Consider the following 9,602-nt stretch of genomic DNA (forward strand, 5'->3'; position numbering starts at 1 on the left):
CCCCCATCATCCTCACCAATAATACCACCATACAGAGCCCACATACTACAACCCCCATCATCCTCACCAATAATACCGCCATACAGAGCTCACATACTACAACCCCCATCATCCTCACCAATAATACCGCCTTACAGAGCTCACATACTACAACCCCCATCATCCTCACCAATAATACCGCCATACAGAGCTCACATACTACAACCTCCATCATCCTCACCAATAATACCGCCATACAGAGGTCACATACTACAACCCCCATCATCCTCACCAATAATACCGCCATACAGAGGTCACATACTACAACCTCCATCATCCTCACCAATAATACCGCCATACAGAGCTCACATACTACAACCTCCATCATCCTCACCAATAATACCGCCATACAGAGGTCACATACTACAACCTCCATCATCCTCTCACCAATAATACCGCCTTACAGAGCTCACATACTACAAACCCCCATCATCCTCACCAATAATACCGCCTTACAGAGCTCACATACTACAACCCCCATCATCCTCACCAATAATACCGCCATACAGAGGGTCACATACTACAACCTCCATCATCCTCACCAATAATACCGCCATACAGAGCTCACATACTACAACCCCCATCATCCTCACCAAATATACCACCATACAGAGCTCACATACTACAACCCTCATCATCCTCACCAAATATACCACCATACAGAGCTCACATACTACAACCCTCATCATCCTCACCAATAATACCGCCATACAGAGCTCACATACTACAACCCCCATCATCCTCACCAATAATACCGCCATACAGAGCTCACATACTACAACCCCCATCATCCTCACCAATAATACCGCCATACAGAGCTCACAATACTACAACCCCCATCATCCTCACCAATAATACCGCCATACAGAGCTCACATACTACAACCCCCATCATCCTCACCAATAATACCGCCATACAGAGCCCACATACTACAACCTCCATCATCCTCACCAATAATACCGCCATACAGAGCTCACATACTACAACCCCCATCATCCTCACCAATAATACCGCCATACAGAGCCCACATACTACAACCTCCATCATCCTCACCAATAATACCGCCTTACAGAGCTCACATACTACAACCCCCATCATCCTCACCAATAATACCGCCTTACAGAGCTCACATACTACAACCCCCATCATCCTCACCAATAATACCGCCTTACAGAGCTCACATACTACAACCCCCATCATCCTCACCAATAATACCGCCATACAGAGCCCACATACTACAACCCCCATCATCCTCACCAATAATACCGCCATACAGAGCTCACATACTACAACCCCCATCATCCTCACCAATAATACCGCCTTACAGAGCTCACATACTACAACCCCCATCATCCTCACCAATAATACCGCCATACAGAGCTCACATACTACAACCCCCATCATCCTCACCAATAATACCGCCTTACAGAGCTCACATACTACAACCCCCATCATCCTCACCAATAATACCGCCATACAGAGCTCACATACTACAACCCCCATCATTCCTCACCAATAATACCGCCTTACAGAGCTCACATACTACAACCCCCATCATCCTCACCAATAATACCCGCCTTACAGAGCTCACATACTACAACCTCCATCATCCTCCACCAATAATACCGGCCTTACAGAGCACACATACTACAACCCCCCATCATCCTCACCAATAATACCACCTTACAGAGCCCACATACTACAACCCCCATTATCCTCACCAATAATACCGCCTTACAGAGCCCATATACTACATACCCCATCATCCTCACCAATAATACCGCCATACAGAGCCCACATACTACAACCCCCCATTATCCTCACCAATAATACCGCCTTACAGAGCTCACATACTACAACCCCCATCATCCTCACCAATAATACCGCCATACAGAGGTCCACATACTACAACCTCCCATCATCCTCACCAATAATACCGCCATACAGAGCTCACATACTACAACCCCCATCATCCTCACCAATAATACCACCATACAGAGCTCACATACTACAACCCTCATCATCCTCACCAATAATACCGCCATACAGAGCTCACATACTACAAACCCCCATCATCCTCACCAATAATACCGCCAATACAGAGCTCACATACTACAACCCCCATCATCCTCACCAATAATACCGCCATACAGAGCCCACATACTACAACCTCCATCATCCTCACCAATAATACCGCCTTACAGAGCTCACATACTACAACCCCCATCATCCTCACCAATAATACCGCCATACAGAGCTCACATACTACAACCCCCATCATCCTCACCAATAATACCGCCATACAGAGCCCACATACTACAACCCCCATCATCCTCACCAATAATACCGCCATACAGAGCTCACATACTACAACCCCCATCATCCTCACCAATAATACCGCCATACAGAGCTCACATACTACAACCCCCATCATCCTCACCAATAATACCGCCATACAGAGCTCACATACTACAACCCCCATCATCCCTCACCAATAATACCGCCATACAGAGCTCACATACTACAACCCCCATCATCCTCACCAATAATACCGCCTTACAGAGCTCACATACTACAACCCCCATCAATCCTCACCAATAATACCGCCATACAGAGCTCACATACTACAAACCCCCATCATCCTCACCAATAATACCGCCTTACAGAGCTCACATACTACAACCCCCATCATCCTCACCAATAATACCGCCATTACAGAGCTCACATACTACAACCCCCATCATCCTCACCAATAATACCGCCTTACAGAGCTCACATACTACAACCCCCATCATCCTCACCAATAATACCGCCTTACAGAGCTCACATACTACAACCCCCATCATCCTCACCAATAATACCGCCTTACAGAGCTCACATACTACAACCTCCATCATCCTCACCAATAATACCGCCTTACAGAGCTCACATACTACAACCTCCATCATCCTCACCAATAATACCGCCTTACAGAGCACACATACTACAACCCCCATCATCCTCACCAATAATACCACCTTACAGAGCCCACATACTACAACCCCCATTATCCTCACCAATAATACCGCCATACAGAGCCCACATACTACAACCCCCATCATCCTCACCAATAATACCGCCTTACAGAGCCCATATACTACAACCCCCATCATCCTCACCAATAATACCGCCATACAGAGCCCACATACTACAACCCCCATTATCCTCACCAATAATACCGCCATACAGAGCCCATATACTACAACCCCCATTATCCTCACCAATAATACCGCCATACAGAGCCCACAGACTACAACCTCCATCATCCTCACCAATAATGCCACCTTACAGAGCTCACATACTACAACCTCCATCATCCTCACCAATAATACCGTCATACAGAGCCCACATACTACAACCCCCATCATCCTCACCAATAATACCGCCTTAGAGAGTACACATACTACAACCCCCATTATCCTCACCAATAATACCGCCATACAGAGCACACATACTACAACCCCCATCATCCTCACCAATAATACTGCCTTACAGAGCACACATACTACAACCCCCATTATCCTCACCAATAATACCGCCATACAGAGCACACATACTACAACCCCCATCATCCTCACCAATAATACTGCCTTACAGAGCACACATACTACAACCCCCATTATCCTCACCAATAATACCGCCATACAGAGCCCACATACTACAACCCCCATCATCCTCACCAATAATACCGCCTTACAGAGCTCACATACTACAACCCCCATCATCCTCACCAATAATACCGCCATACAGAGCCCACAGACTACAACCTCCATCATCCTCACCAATAATACCGCCTTACAGAGCTCACATACTAAAACCCCCATCATCCTTACCAATAATACCGCCTTACAGAGCCCACATACTACAACCCCCATCATCCTCACCAATAATACCGCCTTACAGAGCCCATACACTATATATGGGGCACATAATGGGCATATAACTATATACGGGGCACATAATGGGCATATAACTATATACGGGGCACAAAGGGGGTCTATAACTATATACGGGGCACATAATGGGCATATAACTATATACGGGGCACATAATGGGCATATAACTATATATGAGGCACATAATGGGCATATAACTATATACGGGGCACATAATGGGCATATAACTATATACGGGGCACAGAGGGGGTCTATAACTATATACGGGGCACACAATGGGCATATAACTATATATGGGGCACATAATGGGCATATAACTATATATGGGGCACACAATGGGCATATAACTATATATGGGGCACATAATGGGCATATAACTATACGGGGAACATAATGGGCATTTAACTATATATGGGGCACATAATGGGCATATAACTATATATGGGGCACATAATGGGCATATAACTATATACGGGGCACAAAGGGGGTCTATAACTATATACGGGGCACATAATGGGCATATAACTATATACGGGGCACATAATGGGCATATAACTATATACGGGGCACATAATGGGCATATAACTATATATGAGGCACATAATGGGCATATAACTATATATGGGGCACAGAGGGGGTCTATAACTATATACGGGGCACACAATGGGCATATAACTATATATGGGGCACATAATGGGCATATAACTATATATGGGGCACATAATGGGCATATAACTATATATGAGGCACATAATGGGCATATAACTATATATGGGGCACAGAGGGGGTCTATAACTATATACGGGGCACATAATGGGCATATAACTATATACGGGGCACATAATGGGCATTTAACTATACGGGGAACATAATGGGCATATAACTATATATGGGGCACATAATGGGCATATAACTATATATGGGGCACATAATGGGCATATAACTATATACGGGGCACATAATGGGCATATAACTATACGGGGAACATAATGGGCATATAACTATATATGGGGCACATAATGGGCATATAACTATATACGGGGCACATAATGGGCATATAACTATATACGGGGCACATAATGGGCATATAACTATATACGGGGCACATAATGGGCATATAACTATATACGGGGCACATAATGGGCATATAACTATATATGGGGCACATAATGGGCATATAACTATATATGGGGCACATAATGGGCATATAACTATGGGGCACAGAGGGGGTCTATAACTATATATGGGGCACATAATGGGCATATAACTATGGGGCACAGAGGGGGTCTATAACTATATATGGGGCACATAATGGGCATATAACTATGGGGCACAGAGGGGGTCTATAACTATATATGGGGCACATAATGGGCATATAACTATGGGGCACAGAGGGGGTCTATAACTATATACGGGGCACATAATGGGCATATAACTATGGGGCACAGAGGGGGTCTATAACTATATATGGGGCACATAATGGGCATATAACTATATACGGGGCACATAATGGGCATATAACTATATATGGGGCACATAATGGGCATATAACTATATATGGGGCACATAATGGGCATATAACTATATATGGGGCACATAATGGGCATATAACTATATATGAGGCACATAATGGGCATATAACTATATATGGGGCACAGAGGGGGTCTGTAACTATATACGGGGCACATAATGGGCATATAACTATATATGGGGCACATAATGGGCAAATCACTATATATGGGGCACATAATGGGCATATAACTATATATGGGGCACAGAGGGGGTCTATAACTATATATGGGGCACATAATGGGCATATAACTATATATGGGGCACATAATGGGCATATAACTATATATGAGGCACATAATGGGCATATAACTATATATGAGGCACATAATGGGCATATAACTATATACGGGGCACAGAGTGGGTCTGTAACTATATACAGGGCACATAATGGGCATATAACTATATACGGGGCGCATAATGGGCATATAACTATATATGAGGCACATAATGGGCATATAACTATATATGTGGCACATAATGGGCATATAACTATATATGGGGCACATAATGGGCATATAACTATATACGGGGCACATAATGGGCATATAACTATATATGGGGCACATAATGGGCATATAACTATATACGGGGCACATAATGGGCATATAACTATATATGGGGCACATAATGGGCATATAACTATATATGGGGCACATAATGGGCATATAACTATATATGGGGCACATAATGGGCATATAACTATATATGGGGCACATAATGGGCATATAACTACATACGGGGCACATAATGGGCATATAACTATATATGGGGCACATAATGGGCATATAACTATATATGGGGCACATAATGGGCATATAACTATATATGGGGCACATAATGGGCATATAACTATATATGGGGCACAGAGGGGGTCTATAAATATATACGGGGCACATAATGGGCATATAACTATATATGGGGCACATAATGGGCATATAACTATATACGGGGCACATAATGGGCATATAACTATATACAGGGCATATAATGGGCATATAACTATATATGGGGCACATAATGGGCATATAACTATATATGGGGCACATAATGGGCATATAACTATATACGGGGGCACATAATGGGCATATAACTATATACGGGGCATATAATGGGCATATAACTATATATGGGGCACATAATGGGCATATAACTATATATGGGGCACATAATGGGCATATAACTATATATGGGGCACACAATGGGCATATAACTATATATGGGGCACACAATGGGCATATAACTATATATGGGGCACACAATGGGCATATAACTATATATGGGGCACACAATGGGCATATAACTATATATGGGGCACACAATGGGCATATAACTATATATGGGGCACATAATGGGCATATAACTATATATGGGGCACAGAGGGGGTCTATAACTATATACGGGGCACATAATGGGCATATAACTATATATGGGGCACATAATGGGCATATAACTATATATGGGGCACACAATGGGCATATAACTATATACGGGGCACATAATGGGCATATAACTATATATGGGGCACAGAGGGGGTCTATAACTATATACGGGGCATATAATGGGCATATAACTATATATGGGGCACATAATGGGCATATAACTATATACGGGGCACAGAGGGGGTCTATAACTATATACGGGGCACATAATGGGCATATAACTATATGTGGGGGCACAGAGGGGGTCTATAACTATATATGGGGCACAGAGGGGGTCTATAACTATATATGGGGCACAGAGGGGGTCTATAACTATATACGGGGCACATAATGGGCATATAACTATATGTGGGGGCACCCAGGGGGTCTATAACAATATAGAGGTGGACATTGTGCTGGAGGAAGGATCCTAAATGTTTGGTTGCTCTGACAGGTTCCGTGGAGACGGGCCGGATCGGATAGTGGAAAAAGAAAAAACGGAAACGTGAACGCCCCCGATCAGAGAAGACGCCCCCTGTGGGTATCTGGATGTGCTTGATACCATTTATACTGTCTGCAGAGGGATTTCTAGTATCTACCACAGTATAGTCAGGGGGGAGATTTATCAAAACCTGTTGCCCATAGCAACCAATCAGATCGCTCCTTTCATGTTTCAGAGGCTTTCTTAAAAAATGTAAGAAGCCATCTGATTTGTTGCTTTGGGCAACTGCTCCATTTTTCCTCTGCACAGGTTTTTTTTTTATAAATCTCACCCCCCCCCCCCCCCCCCCCCCCCCCCCCCCCCCTGTATGTGGAAATACTCAGGATTTTTGGGCGGTTTCCCAGTATTCAGAATGGGGTATATTAGATTATAACAGAGTGGCGCAGTAATATTACTTTGCAGCACAGTGTATTACTGCACTACAGTCTGCCATAAAGTGATTAGAAATATATCATTAGGGGAAAAAAATGGGTTGGGGGTGGCCCTGGGGGCGTACTTGGGGGCAAGACATGGGGGGGGGGTGGCCTTAAGCTGCGTAAGGGGCCCCAAAATCTGATGGCAACCCTGCACATACTACAACCCCTATCATCCTCACCAATAATACAGCCATAGCTCAGCATTGATCAGTGTTATAGACGCTCCATTACTACAGCCTGCCATAGATCAGCATTGATCAGTGTTATAGACGCTCCATTACTACAGCCTGCCATAGATCAGCATTGATCAGTGTTATTGGCGCTCCATTACTACAGCCTGCCATAGCACAGCACTGATCAGTGTTATAGGCGCTCCATTACTACAGCCTGCCATAGATCAGCATTGATCAGTGTTATCGGCGCTCCATTACTACAGCCTGCCATAGATCAGCATTGATCAGTGTTATTGGCGCTCCATTACTACAGCCTGCCATAGCACCGCATTGATCAATTTTATCGGCGCTCCATTACTACAGCCTGCCATAGCACAGCATTGATCAGTGTTATTGGTGCTCTATTACTACAGCCTGCCATAGCACAGCACTGATCAGTGTTATAGGTGCTCCATTACTACAGCCTGCCATAGCACAGCATTGATCAGTGTTATAGGCGCTCCATTACTACAGCCTGCCATAGCACAGCATTGATCAATTTTATCGGCGCTCCATTACTACAGCCTGCCATAGCACAGCATTGATCAATTTTATCGGCGCTCCATTACTACAGCCTGCCATAGATCAGCATTGATTAGTGTTATTGGCGCTCCATTACTACAGCCTGCCATAGCACAGCATTGATCAATGTTATCGGCGCTCCATTACTACAGTCGGCCATAGCACAGCATTGATCAATGTTATCAGCGCTCCATTACTACAGCCTGCCATAGCACAGCATTGATCAGTGTTATCGGCGCTTCATTACTACAGCCTGCCATAGCACATCATTGATCAGTGTTATTGGCGCTCCATTACTACAGCCTTCCAGAGCACAGCATTGATCAGTGTTATTGGTGCTCTATTACTACAGCCTTCCATAGCACAGCATTGATCAGTGTTATTGGTGCTCCATTACTACAGCCTTCAGAGCACAGCATTGATCAGTGTTATTGGTGCTCTATTACTACAGCCTTCCATAGCACAGCATTGATCAGTGTTATTGGTGCTCCATTACTACAGCCTGCCATAGCACAGCATTGATCAGTGTTATTGGTGCTCTATTACTACAGCCTGCCATAGCACAACATTGATCAGTGTTATTGGTGCTCTATTACTACAGCCTGCCATAGCACAGCATTGATCAGTGTTATTGGTGCTCCATTACTACAGCCTTCCAGAGCACAGCATTGATCAGTGTTATTGGTGCTCTATTACTACAGCCTTCCATAGCACAGCATTGATCAGTGTTATTGGTGCTCCATTACTACAGCCTGCCATAGCACAGCATTGATCAGTGTTATTGGTGCTCTATTACTACAGCCTGCCATAGCACAACATTGATCAGTGTTATTGGTGCTCTATTACTACAGCCTGCCATAGCACAGCATTGATCAGTGTTATTGGTGCTCCATTACTACAGCCTTCCAGAGCACAGCATTGATCAGTGTTATTGGTGCTCTATTACTACAGCCTGCCATAGCACAGCATTTATCAGTGTTATTGGT

This window comes from Hyla sarda, unplaced genomic scaffold, assembly GCF_029499605.1.
Source record: "Hyla sarda isolate aHylSar1 unplaced genomic scaffold, aHylSar1.hap1 scaffold_67, whole genome shotgun sequence".
Lineage (NCBI taxonomy): Eukaryota > Metazoa > Chordata > Amphibia > Anura > Hylidae > Hyla > Hyla sarda.